The sequence below is a fragment of the Cervus elaphus genome, chromosome 31 (genome assembly GCF_910594005.1).
Source record: "Cervus elaphus chromosome 31, mCerEla1.1, whole genome shotgun sequence".
NCBI classification, from domain to species: Eukaryota; Metazoa; Chordata; class Mammalia; order Artiodactyla; family Cervidae; genus Cervus; species Cervus elaphus.
The window spans coordinates 17,335,277-17,353,293 of NC_057845.1; the positions used below are offsets into that span (position 1 = coordinate 17,335,277).

An 18,017-nucleotide genomic window follows, 5' to 3' on the forward strand; every position below is an offset into this window, starting at 1 on the left:
AGAGGAGCACAGTGCGCTACAGTTGACAGGGTCACAAAGAGTCAGACACAACTGAAACGACTTAGCGTAACATGGCATAAAAATGCATGGGCCCACGTGGGATAGAGTGATTTATTAATGATGATTTAAAATAACGGGTAGAAAGGTTTTTTGTATTGTACTAAACTGTCTTTTCCTATTCAGGCCCAGGGATCACCTATTCTTTTTTTTAACTATAAAATGTGATATATTTTGCTAATTCTATTACTCCCACCATGTGAAAAAGGTAGCTATATCACCATTACACATGATAACATGAATTTTCTAAGGTTGTCTGAATTGAAACAACATGAACCTTTTTGGCTTTATGGTGCCTTAATACCACTTAATGCTGCATCACCCACTGTGCCGTAATGGATACTGACTTCAAATGACTCCCTTAAATGTTGTGATGTGCTTCATTCATAATGACCACAAATGCAGTCTTATTTAGAGTATGCAGGAAAACATGAATGATAAATATTCCTCTGGTGATGTTATATTTACCATTGGGAGTACACAGTATAAATGTACAAGCTATTCTCTTGGATAAATTAGACAATAGCAGCATTTGTAAACTATAACCTCTTTTGGCATGGACACACACTACTGTTCTGCAAATCATGGAGGAAAGGGGTGAAGACTAGATGAGGGGACTAGAACACTAGAAAAATAGTCCCATTTATCCAAGTAATGTCCTTTCCTTCTCTAGCTCGGCTTGTGACATACCTGGAAAAGCAGGACATCATATTAATCAGAGGCAAGATAGATGGCATTGTTTGGAAGAGCTTGTTGGTGTTGCAGAGTGACAAGAACTGCCTGACAGGGGTCAAAGAGCCTGTGGTGGGAATGACTGAATGGGCCTCAGTGGCAGTGTTGGGTGAGCATAGGCTAAAGGGTTTGCTGCTTCTTCAGCCACCCTTGGGTGTCCTCTGTGTGTGTTAGTCACTTAGTCATGTCCGACTCTCTGCAACTCATGGACTGTAGTCCTCCAGGCTACTCTGTCCATGGAATTCTCCAGGCAGGAATACTGGAGTAGGTTGCCATTTCCTTCTCAGGGGATCTTCCTGACCCAGGGATCGAACCCAGGTCTCCTGCATTGCAGGCAAATTCATCTGAGCTATAGGAAAGTTCCTTGGGTGCTCTAGTCAAAAGCAGCATTTCAGTTGGAATGAGTAAAAACAATTTCAGCATTTCAGTTTTTATGAATGAGTAAAAACTGTCACCTAAACCTCCACATGCAATGGAAGCCCCAGGGTCAATGGTGAATAACCAGTAACCCAGAGCCTTGCATTCTCTCTGCGAGTGACAGTCACAGAGCAACATCCTGCAATCAAGGAAGAGGCATTGCAGTTAGGAAACAAAGATCCCAACAAGGTTCCCTCAGGAGATTTAAAGACTATTTTTTGTAGCCTCAGATTTTCACTGTCATATGATATATTATTGTTAAAGACAAATAAAATAACTAATAAAGAAAAAATCCAACCTGAAAAAAATAATACCTCAAAATTAGGTTGAATATATTCCATCTTAAAGATGTGTTAAAATCATTGCTGAATTACAATAATAAATAGATAAATTGATAACAGTTAAGTAGGAAATAAATTAATGAATACAGGCTCCAGGATGCAAAACAATTTTCTAATTTCTACTCCAAATCTCTTTGAAGTAATCCATGTTGCACAGATCAATAATTCTTCTGATGCTCATTGACAAAGAGCAATGTATAATTTAGTCTTTCCACTAATTCTAATGGACCCTGTCTTCCCTCAACTGTTTACAACATTCCCCATATTTCAGTAATACCGTAAGCAGTTATTCTATGCTATGTCAATATCTTTGCTATTTTTATTTACCACAATAAAATGTCACTTCTTTCTTCAGATGTAGATTTGCCATTAATGAATGCTATTGTCCTTACACCTACCATCATTATACTCCATTGTGTGTGAAGTGGGGCTTCCCAGGTGGCCCTAGTAGATTCTTTACCAGTAACAGGAGATGTAAGAGACACAGGTTTGATCCCAGGATGGGGAAGATCCCCTGGAGGAGGGCATGGCAACCCACTCCAGTGTTCTTGCCTGGAAAATCCCATAATCAGAGGAGCCTGGTGGGCTACAGTCCACAGGGTCACACAGAGTGGGATGTGACTGAAGCGACTTAGCATGCAGCACGTGGGTGGGGTAATGGAGAAGGAAGCTAGGATCCCTGAGGCTGTTTTTGATGTTAACAAAGATAAACACTTGGCTAGTATAAGGGTTGTATTTTTAACTGTTCCACTTAAGAGTTACTTCTGCTGGCAATGAGACAATATCTTGAATTCTATTTAAACAGAATACAGGTCTTATAAATTCATATCATTTTTTTTAAGATAGTGTATTGCTCAGTTTTCTGTTCAAAACAAGATTTGTATCTTTTTTTATCATTTCCCCCCCTAAATATTGAGTTCAGTGGCCAAAAGAGAAAATACTTCAAGATCCCTCTCATTAATAAATAAGTCATCTTCAATAAATAAAATATATCATCTACTGAAAATATATTAAAATATCTAAAGGATTTGGGGAGAAAGTACGTCTTAGTCACCTTTTAGCTAATATACTATCTCGGCACATGGTAAGCACATAATGAGCACTGGATCATGGTTGCTGAATGACCAGGTAAACAGAAGGTCACACGGCTTCTGTAACACTTTGCATTTTTTGTTTTAAATATCACTTTCCTTAGCAAAAAATAAGATCCCTGCTGTAAGAACCCCGCGGCAGGACAAAGAAATCGTCCGAGTATTAAGAGGCTTTTATTGGGCAATCGCTCCCGGGCAGAGCTCTCAGTCGTGAGCAGGGGAAAAGCGGGAGTCTGCAATCTGCGGGGAGGGGTGGCGACACCTATATACCCCGGCGGATACGGAAGTGGCGGGACCAGGGTGCTGATTGGACTTCTAGGTCCCGTGTCGGTTTTTTTATTGGCCGGAGTCTTGGCGCCTTCACGTCCATCAGTCTGCCTGGCAACGGGCTGTTGATTGGTGGATGTCTGTCCCTGGGACTTTCCGGCGGGGGGGCTTCTTCGTCAGCATTTTCTGGCTGGCGCTTTCCCGTCTGCGGTCAGCGTGACCTTTCACCTGCAATTATATGTTTTTCTTTTATTCTCTTCTTCTTTCTCTTCCTCTTTATTTCTTCTCCTTTCTCTCTTCCTCCCTCCCTTCCTTTTCTCTCTCTCTTTTATCAAAGTTTTTGTGATGATTTCCTTTAAGCCCATATATCATTATGAAAAGTTGAGAGGAAAATAACATTAATGTGTTTAATTAAGGAAAACTAGGAGTTGGTTTCCATAATCTATAAACACTAAGCTCTGTAAAAAACTGAGTGTTTTTTTTTTTCTAATATTTTGAAAACTCTCAAGTTTAAATTTTAGATATGTGTGAGTGCTCTGTCGTTCAGTTGTGTCCAACACTTTGCAGTCCATGGACTGTAGCCTGCCAGGTTCCTTTCTCCATAGGCTCCTCCAGGCAAGAATACTGAAGTGAGTTACCATTCCCTGCTCCAGGGGATCTTCCAAACCCAAGCATCTAACCTACCTCTCTTGCGTTGCCTACCCCAAGCCAAATCTCATAGAGAAGGAGCACTAGAACTGCAGATACATTTCAAAAGGCATACTGTTCTGCTTACAATAAGCATAATCAATTATTCTCATGCCTATCATTCTATGAACATTAAAATAACTTCCTAACTCAATACAATGTAGGTATGCTGCAGACTCTTTTAGTAATCTTCTCAGCAAAAAGGTTTTCATCTTACTATTCTTTGATTTAGACAATAGCAAGTCTCAGGCCCAGGAGTGGTAGGTGTCCCACTCTCTTTGCCAGTGTTTGGGCATGCCATGGCATTCTACCTATTAGAATATGTTACCTACTGGTGAGCAGGCCTCCGGTATCCATGAGGTATTCCGGAACTACAGGAGGAATAACAGAGGAGAAAGAGGAAATGGACTCAGGTGTTTCATGATATCACTGGTCCAGTAAGTTGACTAATAAAAAAAACCACCCTTCCCTGGACCGTACTAGTTACTTGAAATAATAAATCGTATTGTTTTATCCAGTTTTTTTTTAAATTTTGTAACTTATGTCTAGAATTATCTTCATTGATGAAAAACATACCTAGTAAGAAAACTTATTCCTATTGCTGAATGGAATATGGATGGCTTACTAATAACTGATAGATGAGTCAAATTATGGAGTAAAACAGAGTGATTGATTTCAGACTGATTTATCACCTATATATTCATATAAAATCCATTAAACATGTATTATGTATTACACATTATTTGAAATACTGTAAATCACAAAGGATTATGAAGAAAATGATCTTCACCCAAAAGCATGATTAAGTGAGGTTGTAAAATTATATCTAACCTGTGTTTGAGCTATGGGTAAACTTGCAAAGAACTTGTACAATTTATTCTCTGCAAATGAATTCTTTGCAAGCTTTGTCTACATCCAGCTATTTGATGGAATTGAATATTCAGTCAATTTATTTTTCAGATAGCATCTTATTTCCTCACCTGTAGCTTGGGAAATCTACAAGCAGTTTTTGAAGAAAGCAAAGAATGAACATTCTGAAGTGAAAAATCTATCAAAGTCTATGCTGAAGGATATATATTTAAAGAAAAATAAGAGAGAAACCAGATTGAATCCACTCAGTTATCCAGGAATATACCCATTGTCTATAAAATTTAATACTGGAGATATTATTACTTATGACTCCAGAGATCTGGGTTAGTTTTGAAATAGCTGTGCAGTTTTTATTGAATAATCACTTCTCCAGGTAGTCTTAATTTTACTCAAATCAAATCAGACAATTAGAGTCATAATAAGTGATTTGGTCCCTTGGAAATCTGTCTTTCACTGAGGAAAGTTATAAAAAGAGATCATTAGAAGTCACTAGGGTATTTTGAGGACATGGGTCTCTACATCATAAGAAACTTCTTAGAGGCATTTCACTCAGATATTAGTACCAGGAAGGCAAACAAGCAAGCAAATAGACAAATTTTACTCCCCCTAGAAATGGCTTCTTTTTAGCTTGAAGAATTAAGAATATTAATATCAAACATATTTATTCTTTTGATTTAGCCACCAGGAACTTAATGAGATAAATTTGAAACCCCTGTCTCCTTAGCTTGTCCCCACTACCTTGTCAGCTTTATTAAGATATAATTGACATATAACATTGTGTAATCCATAAAGCTGATGATATGATACACTTACATATTGCAAAATTGTTTACCAGAATAAAGTAGTTAATTAACAGTTCCTTCACTGCACATAATTACCATTTCTTTGTTGTTGCTGTTGTTACAATGAAACATTAAAGTTCTACTGTCATAGCAATATTTGAGTACAGAATACAGTATTATTAATTATAGTCACCATGCTACAGCTTATTCATCTAAAAGTTTGTATTCTTTTAATAGTGAGATAATGGCTTTATATTGAAGATAATTTTTCTTTTAAATATTCACCATCTTTCACCTTTTAGTGTTCATAGTGCCTTTTTATGTAGACAATTTTGTAAGAAATATTGATGATGAAGTTTATGGTAATAATAAAATTAAAGAAATAAAAAATTGATCACCCTTTCCTTTATAGTCCTTCCCAGGCTTCAATAACATGTACAGTTAGGAACCTTATTTTCCATCCAATAAAATGATTTTTTTTCTAATTTACATAAAAATTTAAACATCACCAAAATAAAATATAGGCTATTAGGAATTTCTTGAACCACTGATAAACATTTAAAGAGTCCAGTGCAAAGTTATGCAACTTATCATGATCTCAATAAACATCTAAGAAAAACTAATGAAAGTAGAAGATTTGAAGTATAGCCATAGAGCAGATCTGGCTTAAAGACTTGTTTTGTTTGACCCACACCAGTGTGGCAAAACTTTTTTATTAACTGCATATACGTCTGTGTGTGTCTGTGTGACATTTCACTGAAAAAACATGCAAATTTCAGGCTTCTAAAAATCAAAACCAGCAACAAAAGACAAACTGGGAGTTCTGGCAAAACTAGGACTGCATTCCTATATGTCAATAATCACTTTGAGTTGAGTGAAAAACTACACTCTTTAATCTGTTGTTTGGGTTGGTTTGTCACAGTCCCCACCACTCTTAATAGTTTACCATTGGTTAAAAGAGTCTGTGGTTGGCTCCACACAGAAATACTGGAATAGAAAAAAAAAAAAAAAGATATATTATCTCCTCTGTACTGTAGGTACTTTCTAGATCACTTGCAGGAGCCCTTCCATTCCTTCGGGAGCCTCCCATCCATGCATCTGACCATACCCTTCTGCCTAAAGTCATTAAATGTCTCACTCAGACTCACAAAGCTGCTAAATAATAGACTTACCCTTGAATTTACATGTCCAGACCCCAAATCCAGTTCTTTTCTGCCCTTGATACAGCTAACATGGCTAGCAATGAGTAACATTCATCTGTCTCAAGCAGGATTTATGAAGATATTCTTGTCTATTTGAATATAGCCATTTTTACATCATATGATTAAATTTACTATACACAACAGGCAAAATAAGAAAGACATCCATACAGTTTAATAAATGTTTGATTCTTTGACCGTCATTTCCCTGTTTCTTCCACCCCTCAGCCCTGGCAACCCCCATTCTAACTTCCTTTTGACCAATGTCAGTTGATAAGTAGTCCTGGCTTTATATTACCCCTGACATTCATTATCTTCCTGTACACCTCAGCCCCTGATCCGTATATTCTAAAATCATGAACTGTATCTATTTTTGTTAGTATTTGTGAGTTGAGAGCAGATAAATGTCTGAATTTTCTCAACTTTAAGTCAAGAAAATGTGCATAGATGAGCTGTGTAGCATCTTTGAATTGTTAACATTGCATTTATCTGTTTCTTCCTTCATTTAATATGATGCTAATAAGTGGTAACATTATTTATTGATATTGATATTTCAAAGGAAGTTACTTTTATCTCTGGTCTTAAAACAATGGCATAAATCAAAGAAAATCATTTGAAATAAAAAGATTAGTTGTTCTAATCCAAACTTGTCATTAATAAAGTTAATTAAGAAAATATCTAGTTAAAAAATCTATAAGCATATATTGTATTAGCATTAGCTTTACTTTCTTGTCTCTAAAACTAATGGCTATTGCACTCCAGTATATTTATTTTTCTAAATATAGTGATATTTTATAAAAGGTAATAATTACAACTTGTCATCTTCTGATATTTCTAATGGCACACTTTTAAAGAATTATTTAGGCATGGGCAATTTTCATTTCCTTAATCATGTTCATCTATCAATGAGGCATGCAATACTATGTATCTCTTACTGTTTTAAAGGAGAATATTGTTTTTAAATGTGTTCCACATGGATAAAATGTAATGTCACTTTGCAACTAAAATACAGACAAATAAAACTAGATTCTGGAAATTATCCAATACAAAATTAAACTGCAGAAGCCTATCAGGAGATTTTCTTCCACATCTTTATTCCTCTTCACTGTCCCTTGGAACCCTTTTCAAATGTGGATATCAAGTTCCATAAAATAAGAAAGTGCATTGGTCTAATTGTGTAAAGTAACATTTAAATGGAAAAATTCAAATAGCATATTTCTAATCTCTTCTGACTTTTAGTAAGAGGTCTAACAATAGGAATTAGAAAGAACTGATATTTTATGTAACACAAATCCTAATGCTTTTGAATGAACTTTTTTTTTTTCCCATAGACTGAAACCAGAGTGGGTGATTAGTTTAGGTTCATGGAAACTGGAACATCTGGCACAACATTCCTATTACCCAGCTATTCCCCCTTGTCTGCGGCTGAAACACTTAGGCAGACTTTGGCATGGGAGTCTATCATTTGCTGTACCACCTCTTTCCTTCCTTATTTGCCAATTGGTCTGTCATCTCAATTTTCACTTAATCTTCATGAAAATAACATTTTGCCATGTGCTCAGTCACAGTCATGCCCAACTCTTTGAAACCCCATGGACTGTAGCCCACCAGTCTCCTCTGTCCATAGAATTTTCCAGGCAAGAATACGAGAGTGGGTTGCCATTTCCTTCTCCAGGGGATCTTCCTGACCCAGGGATTGAAACAGCATCTCCTGCATTGCAGGTGGATTCTCTACTCACTGAGCCATCGGGAAAGCCCCAACATTTTGCAACTTGTAGAATATTTTTATAGGCTCCCCATAGGGTCTTCAGTTTGAAATATTTGAAGATTTTATGATTTTGATTTAAAATATTTTTGTGTAATTTTTAGAAAGTTGCTTAACACACGTATTATGGTTATCTTGATTTTTGCCTAATACTAATACATCCACTTAATAGAAATGACTCAAATGTACTTTAATCTCTCTTTTAAATTATATCCTGAATCATGAGGATATCATTCAGAGTTTGGGGGGCAGTAGAAGAGTTGGACACGACTGAGCGACTTCACTTTCACTTTTCACTTTCATGCATTGGAGAAGGAAATGGCAACCCACTCCAGTGTTCTTGCCTGGAGAATCCCAGGGATGGTGGAGCCTGTTGGGCTGCCGTCTATGGGGTCGCACAGAGTCGGACATGACTGAAGTGACTTAGCAGCAGCAACAGCAGCAGACAGTGGGTAAGGCAGTGGGTAAGACGGTGGGTTTGAAATGCATGTTTAGACAAAAAAAAAAAGAGAGAGGGGGATTTCAAAGCAATATTCTCCAATGGGGGAAAAAAAAAGATCCTATGATAAACTAAAATGGAAAATACTAAAAAAGAATGTAAATGTCTATATAACTGAATCACCATGTTGCATAACAGGAATAAACAACACTGTAAGTCCAGCTTCTCAGGTCACCCAGTGGTAAAGAATCTGCCTGCCAATGGGTTCAATCGCTGGGTCAGGAAGATCCTCTGGAGTAGGATATGGCAACCCACTCCAGTGTTCTTACCTGGAGAATCCCATGGACAGAGGCGCCTGGCAGGCTATAGCCCATGGGATCACAAAGAGTCATACATGGCTGCACACAGCACACAAATCAAGTATATGTCGATACAAAATAAATAAATAAAAATAATTTTAAATTCTTAACAGTTGGTCTGAAGGAAAACAAATTCCAGTGTGGAATGAAGTCTATGCCAATCAGGTGGGCTAAGGGATGTTTATTCTTCAGTAAAGGATTACGTGACATGACCAAAATAATGCCTTTGCCTTCTAGTGAGGATTAAGAGGAGAAAAAAAAAAAAAAAAGAAGGAAACAGAGGGGAGGTAAGTGACAAAAATTCCTGTTTCTCCTTCCCCATCCTGGCCTGCTGTTAGTAAGCTGAGCTGAGGATGCAGGCATGGGGACTGTGGGTGTATGCCCCAGCTATGCACACGGATGTGGTAACTGTTCACTGCCGGCCTGCAGGCAGGCTCAGCATCGTAGCTTCAGGCAGAGACCTGGGTGCTGGGTGCTGCAGACTGTCAGGACTTCATGGGCAGGGACAAAAACACGCGGTCCGCAGCACCGCTGCCTGTTTTCATAAGAGAAAATTTATTGGCACACAGACATGTCTGTCGTTTACCTGTTGTCTATGTCTCTGCGCTTCAGTGGCTGAGTTGAGTTTGTTGCGACAGAGATCAAGCACTTACAAGGCTGAAAGATTTACTCTTTGTCCCTTTAAGAAAAAGTTCGCCAACCCCAGGTCTAGAGTTCCAACAGGACACAGGTGAGACCTAATATCTGGGTCCTGAGCAAGCATACAGAGACCAGAGTATGTTACAACAGCCTCCAAGGAATACAAGCTGGAGGAGCCATGTCCATGGGACCGTCATTGTCTCAGAAACAATGGATTATGAAACAGGCTCCTACTGGCTTCCTAGGGCCAATTAGTCACAGCTCTTCCTGTACAATGGTAATTCAAGATGCAGTCATTGGAGTGTTTACACAGTGGAAATTGACAAGTGCCACCAATTAGAGCAGGAACATGTGCATTCATTCATTCATTTAAATTCCAGGTAGCTTATTTTAAAACATTTACCATTATGGACTGCTCAAAATGTTGAAGAGTCAGAATTCACTGCCAGTATTTTGAGGCTATATAGGCTCTCCCACCTACCCCAAAACCCATCTTAGAGCTGTGCTGAAAGGAATGACAAATATTCAAGTTGCTAATTGCTTTTATGCTTATAATAAGAATTACCTATGGTTTTAATTATTAAACTGGCCTAGTTTTAAAAGTAGATTAGCTTAAAATCTCTTGACTTATTTGATTATTCATTCACTCATCCATTCATTCATTTATTCATTCCTGTATTTGTGTATTTCTGTTACCTGGTAGGTCAGCTCCTTGGCAAAATGAAATGAGTTAACAAATTTGTTTCTATAGATTAGATTTTAGTGTAAGAAAATTTCCAAATACACATTGTGTATATATGCATTTATATACTGAATAGTATTAAATGGAAATATTATATATAGGTAGATTTCGTATCATTTTAAAGCTTAAATGCCATGAATATTTCTCTTAAGACTAAATACTCTTGAAAACTTTTTCTTGAAAAAAATCAAGCCCATAAATTGTCTTTCACTTTCTCTTTTTATATTAGTAAACATTATTTTTCTTTTGTATTTAAACTATTCACACAGAAAAAAAAAATAGGAGTCTTCATCATTACCTATATCCTGAGAGGCTGTCTTCTGAACTATAGTTCTCAGTGAGGTCTCAAAACTTGACTTGCACCTTTTAGGTTGTTTACACATATAATATCAATTGATAAGTTTCTTTTGTCTTTAATTCCATGTTACTGGAAAAAGCTTAACAAAGTTTTCATGCTAATTTTCCTTAGTTGCAAGTATTACAGGTGATTTCACACTTTGCATAATGAAAACATAACTCTTTTCCATACAGTCAGAGCCTGATAGTGATACAGAAGTTACACTATACCCATAACACTGCCAGTTTCAAGTCATCAACATAAAAATCCTTGATAAGGTTGAAAGATGTTGTTAGGAGTCAACTGATGGATGTGCCTCCCTTCTTGTTAGACACTCTTATTGTGTCCGACTCTTTATGACCCCATGGACTATAGCCCACCAGGCTCCTCTGTGCAAGGGATTATCAAGGCAAGAATACTGGAATAGGTTGCCATTCCCTTCTCCAGGGGATATTCCCCAACCAGGGATTGAATTTGGGTCTACTGCATTGCAGGCAGAAGAGTTTTGAAATACTATTTCACTTCAGTTCCTTTGCATTGCTGATTGATTTTTAAAAATCCAGGTTTATTTTTCCCGTCTGAAGTATTTTATGTAATGACATTGACTCTTCAAGGCTGTCTTCCTGCTTCACCTAGAAGGATACTCACTTCTCCCCTCCCCCACTTTTTTGCCCTACATTCAATTAAAAGCCTTGCTCTGTCATAGATTCATATGCAGGTACTCTGGTTGTTTGAAGATCATGGGAAAAACTTTTGTTTTGTAATGTGTGGCAGTTTGGAGGTCATTTTGGAAGTGGCACTTCCTCAGTCATGGTCACATTCGTCTGCTCTATTCTACTTGCTTCCACTGACTACTCCACAGGTGGCTGAGTATTTGCTGTGCTAGATGTAGCACCTCTTCCCCCAAAATCCCCAGAAATGTGGTGGGACCGATGGGTGTCCGTGGGTTGTCAACACATTTTCAAGGTGTCTGGATTTTTAATTCAGAGGAAAGCTTTTCTTCCACGTTTTCAAGGACAGATGGAGCCACATATGCAAAACATGCCTCATTTCTAGGTGGTTGGCAATCTCACTGAACTAGGAGTCTCCAGGGCTGTCAACAGGTAGGTGTTTGGTGTGTAAACTTTGATTCACATCCTCTTCAGATTGCAACAGCAGTTTAAAGGCAGGGGGTGGGGGTGGGGTGTAGTGGGGTGGGGGCTGGAGGAGCTCCTCCTTACAGTCAGCAATTCTTGCCCAGTTAATGCACATGAAGAATGGATGAGCTTGAACTTCTCTAACATCTCCAAGACCAGCTCCAAGACAAGAAGCAGCATTTCTTTTCAGTGGCTTTTTAATCAGATCTCTGGCTTCCTGTGTGAGGTAAGGAGGCAAATTGAGTTTACACCTGAGGACATTTCTTTCTCTTCTCCCAAGTTAAGGAGGTGCTCCAGTCAACCTGTCCTATATTAACGCTCCCCAACTCTACCAATCCCCAGCTCTACTATGCCCATTTCTCATCAATATTTCAGGAGTCTCTATACTACTGTTCCACAGAATGTGTGTGTGACTGTTCCATCATGAATACATTTTTTGAACAGTCCAAATTCTTGGTTTCCATGACCTTGTGAATAAGCATGACTTTCTCTGGCTTCAGGTGTATGTAGATAGTCACTTTTTGATGTAAGTGTCCAAAAGCCATGGGGATTTCTGCCAGTAAAGCACGTTGTGTTGTACATAAATATTTCCTCTTTTTTCTAACTGCATAAATAATTCTCCTCTGCTGAGATACAATTCTCCACCAGTCAGAAAAGCATAAATTAAATCCACAATGAAGAGATGCTTTACTTTCTCCGGAATATTCCATCCTGATTTTTGTATGAACTGTATCTTTAGCACCTCTTTTGTTGTTGTTGTTGTTACTCTCATTGTCTTCTTAAGCACCTTCATGTCAAATATTTTCTGGGTTTTTGCTTCTTTTACTTTTCATACCTGAAAAACCTTTCATAGGTCCCTATACCAAGTACTAATGTAACTCAAAATATCCTGGCCAGAATTTTTCTGGCCCACTGTCCACAATAGTTTCTGAGATTTCAAGTTTCTCACAACACTCCATGCCAAGGGCATATGGTCCAACTACCCCATAGTTCATGCTTTCATTTAACTGATCTCCCTCCTTTAGCTCATTCTCAGCGCCTATATCCTCTGGCTGGTCCAGGCTATTTCAGACACTCCTGACATGTCCTCAGTTTCCCTGTTTCAGAAGTCTGGTGCTAGGTAGAAGCCATCCCAGATCCTTTATGACCTCGAGGGCTTGAACCCTCCACCTCTGTAGCCATTACATGCTATATGGCCTATCATCTATCTATCTATCTATCTATCTATTTATATTTATACCATCTATCCCTTGGCTAAGAGAAGGTAAACTTAACACAGAGACTGAAGAACAGACTAGACAGAAAAACAGGTTCAGTCCATGATCCCTACTTGAAGTATGACAACATACAACATAGAATAAAGCACAAACATATCACTTTGCAATGGAATATTTTGGCTGTCAATGGGAAATAGGGTGGCTCAGATGGTAAAGAATCCAGCTGCAATGCAGGAGACCTGGGTTCAACCCCTGGGTCAGGAAGATCCCCTGGAGAAGGGAATGACAACCCACTGTGAGTATTCTTGCCTGGAGAATCCCATGGACAGATGAGCCTTGTGGGATTCAGTCCAGAGGTTGCAAAGAGTCGGACACGAATGAGCAACTGACACTTTCACTTTCTTTATGGGAGATAGGAAGAAGGTGGAAAGTAAGACAGTCTGCAAGCAGTCCTACAATCTGAACACTCCATTCTACCTGAAGCCTATGTCCTCTGTCCCAGAAATCCATGCTTCTCCAGATAGTCAAGAATTTGCCAAACTGTTACTCAAATTAAAATAAAATGACCACAGATGAGACATTTTCAGAACACAAATTTTGTCATTTACTTAAAAATCTCTAAAGTAAAGAATATGAGTGTGTCTAATTGCCCACCAGAAGCAAAAAATCATCACTGCAAATTTTGAGAAATGTAAACATTTTTAGCAAAATTCCTGTTTGGATGCTTATTTCATATGAAAGTTGTAACTACTTAAAAAGTATTTATGCAAATGTATTAACATACACCTTTATAATTCCTTTATTTCTTTACACTTAGTTCAGTTCAGTCACTCAGGTGTGTTTGGCTTTTTGTGATCCCATGGACTGTAGCATTCCAGGCTTCTTTGTCCATCACCAATTCCCAGAACTTGTTCAAACTCTTGTCCATCAAGTCGGTGATGCCATCCAACCATTTCATCCTCTGTCGTTCCGTTCTCTTCCTGCCTTCAACCTTTCTCAGAATCCGTGTCTTTTCCAATGAGTCAGTTCTTTGCATCAGGTGGCCAAAGTATTTGAGTTTTAGCTTTGGCATCAGTCCTTCAAATGAATATTAAGGACTGATTTCCTTTAGAATTGACTTGTTTAATCTCCTTGAAGTCCAAGGGACTGTCAAGTGTCTTCTTCAACACCACAGTTTAAAAGCATCAATTCTTTGGCCCTCAGCTTTCTTTATCGTCCAACTCTCACACCCATATGTGACTACTGGAAAAACCATAGCTTTGACTAGACAGACCTTTGTTGGCAAAGTAATGTTTCTGCTTTTTAATATGCTGTCTGGTTTGGTCATAGCTTTTCTCTCAAGGAGCAAACATCTTTTGATTTCATGGCTGCAGTCACCATCTGCAGTGATTTTGGAGTCTCCAAAAATAAAAGTCTCTCACTGCTCCTTTATTTCCCCATATATTTGCCATGAAGTGACGGGACCGGATTCCATGATCTTAGTTTTTGAATGTTGATTTTAAGCCAACTTTTTCGCTCTCCTCTTTTACTTTCATCAAGAGGCTCTTGAGTTCCTCTTATATGTTTCTTTATGTAAGATTATTTAAAGGAGAGAAACAAGGTATGTGATAATTGTGTGTGACCTGTTGAGACAGACACCACAGTTTTGAAATCTGGCCCAAAGCCTGAGCTTATTTCATCCCAAAGGGATGTATTTTTCTCATCTGTAGAAAAGGTTAATATTTTTCCTGCTCCGTCAGTTCAGTTCAGTCGCTCAGTTGTGTCCGACTATTTGCGACCCCATGAACCGCAGCACACCAGGCCTCCCTGTCCATTACCAACTCCGGGAGTTTACTCAAACTCATGTCCATCGAGTCAGTGATGCCATCCAGTCATCTCATCCTCTGTTGTCCCCTTCTCCTCCTGCCCCCAATCCCTCCCAGCATCAGGGTCTTTTCCAATGAGTCAACTCTTTGCATGAGGTGGCCAAAGTATTGGAGTTTCAGCTTCAGCATCAGTCCTTCCAATGAACACCCAGGACTGATCTCCTCTAGGATGGACTGATTGGATCTCCTTGCAGTCTAAGAGACTCTCAAGAGTCTTCTCCAACACCGTAGTTCAAAAGCATCAATTTTTCGGTGCTCAGCTTTCTTAACAGTCCAACTCTCACATCCATACATGACCACTGGAAAAACCATAGCCTTGACCAGACAGAACTTTGTTGGCAAAGTAATGTCTCGGCTTTTTAATATGCTATCCAGGTTGGTCATAACTTTCCTTCCAAGGAGTATGTGTCTTTTAATTTCATGGCTGCAATCACCATCTGCAGTGATTTTGGAGCCCCCAAAAATAAAGTCTGACAACTGTTTCCACTGTTTCCCCATCTATTTGCCATGAAGTGATGGGGACCAGATGCCATGATCTTAATTTTCTGAATGTTGAGCTTTAAGCCAACTTTTTCACTCTCCTCTTTCAATTTCATCAAGAGGCTTTTTAGTTCCTCTTCACTCTCTGCCATAAGGGTGGTGTCATCTGCATATCTGAGGTTATTGATATTTCACCCAGAAATCTTGATTCCAGCTTGTGCTTCTTCCAGCCCAGCATTTTTCATGATGTACTCTGCATATAAGTTAAATAAGCAGGGTGACAATATACAGCCTTGACATACTCCTTTCCCTATTTGGAACCAGTCTGTTGTTCCATGTCCAGTTCTAACTGTTGATTCCTGACCTGCATACAGGTTTCTCAAGAGGCAGGTCAGGTAGTCTGGTATTCCCATCTCTTTCAGAATTTTCCACAGTTTATTGTGATCCACACAGTCAAAGGCTTTGGCAGAGTCAATATAGCAGAAATAGATGTTTTTCTGGAACTCTTGCTTTTTTGATGATACAGTGGATGTTGGCAATTTGATCTCTGGTTCCTATGCCTTTTCTAAAACCAGTTTGAACTTCTGGAAGTTCATGGTTCATGTATTGCTGAAGCCTGGCTTGGAGAATTTTGAGCATTACTTTACTAGCATGTGAGATGAGTGCAAGTGTGCAGTAGTTTGAGCATTCTTTGGCATTTCCTACTTGATAGGCTTGTCCAAATGCCACCGCTTACTATATATCACATGTACAAAACAGTACTTTCACAACAGGATTACTCAATATCTATAATCCATAATACTAAGTCAAAAACAGATTTTTATATCTTGATATATATATTACCAAACATCTTTTACAAATGAGGTATGTTTTCATTGTTTACTTCATCTGAAGAAATATGAAAGACTAATTTTCCAACATTCTTAACATCTCTTATATACTCAGTTTTATCCTATTTTGACATATGGTAGGAAGTACTACTGTGCTCAAATTTGCAATTCTTGATTATTGGTAACTTTCTTCTCACATTTTTTTCCTTATACATTTTTTCTCTTTCTGCTCTTTACCCATTTAGGGGTCATTTATATGTGTTTTAAAAATCATTCAGTAAAAACTTTCTAAATTAATAATCATACATAAACATTCATAAAAGACAAATATTTTGAAAGCATTTTTTTGTACAATTTTTTCTGATGCTTTATTTTTGTCATGAAGGTTTTACTATATACTTTTTATTTACGATCTCTTTCCCTTTGCACTACTGCTTTTATGCTTTGATATAATCTGATCTCAAAAAAACATTCTCATGTCTAGTTTATAGTTTCATTTTTTCACAATTAATTACTCTGATGTTCTGGAGTGTACACTACAATATAACATGAGACTGGGTTATACCTTGATTGTTTTCTAAATAGTTAACCTAGTATCACGAGTCCCCTGACATTTTATGTATTCATTATCATTTGTTTTTATCTTATCTTAACTGTACCATTAAATTATCTATCACTTGTGTCAGTTCTAGAAGCAAAATAGATATTTATTTTTCATTTTTGAAGCTTTATATAATGTAAATTGAAAACTGTACCAGAGTAATTTTTCCCTCTTCCTTCTTTCCACCTACTTTCATATTCCTTCCTTGCAACAAGATTGTGAGTATGTTTCCTAATCTTGTCCACTCTGATCTGATCTGAAGTCTTCTGGAGGATTTCCTGAAAGGTATATCTTCCTGATTAAAAAAAAAGAAAAATAAAAATGACTAAGAGAAAGTGACCTTTTTATTTCCTGGATTGGACCTGGTCATGTGAGTATGTGATGCCTGATCTATAGGATTGTTATTTTCTGAACAAAAGAATACTATGAAGATGATCTAGGATGGTTGATAAACTGAGTTACATTCAATATAACCTTTGAACCAACTGCTCCAGACATTTTTTTAATGTTTTTATTTTTTTAATGAATGCTCTTTTTAAAAGATTTTTTTAAACTGCAGTTCCTTTTATTGAATTTGTTACAATATTGCTTCTGTTATGTGTTTATTTTATTTTTTGTTCAGGGCATGTGGGATCTTAGCTCCCCAACCAGGGATCAGACCTGCATGATCTGAAATGGAAGGCAAAGTCTTAACTGCTGGACTGCCAGGGAAGTCCCCAGACATCTTTGATACTGGATAATTAAAGTCAATAATAATAATATATCTTGTTTCTGAAACATTCTAGCTATTATATTTTCTCTAGAGATATCACTGAATTGATATGTCTTTATTAAATCAGTGATGAATTTGATTTTCTTTCCCTGATTCCTACCAAGTAGAAACCAAAGTCCCAAGGTCAATCCTCAGTTCCTCTGAATCTCTCCCCTATTTTTCTCTCAGCCGCATCTCTGGCTACTTATCAATGGAGCTACATATTCAGGTTCCCTTGCTTTTCCCAAGATGATAGTTCCATATCCTATTCAATCAATCCTAGCTAGAACATCTTTCCTACTCTTGCCCTTTTATTGAAATTCTTTCTTGTCTTCAAGCAGTCATGAATTCTAAGAATCATGAACATGCCTTCTCTTGTCACAACTGAAATATGATGCCTCTTTACTCCGAAC

General features: G+C 37.8%; 1 pseudogene; it reads right to left on the reverse strand.

The window, feature by feature from the left end:
- Nucleotides 1-11,424: 11,424 nt before the first annotated feature.
- On the reverse strand, nucleotides 11,425-12,959 carry LOC122687523 (annotated as a pseudogene).
- Nucleotides 12,960-18,017: the final 5,058 nt, after the last annotated feature.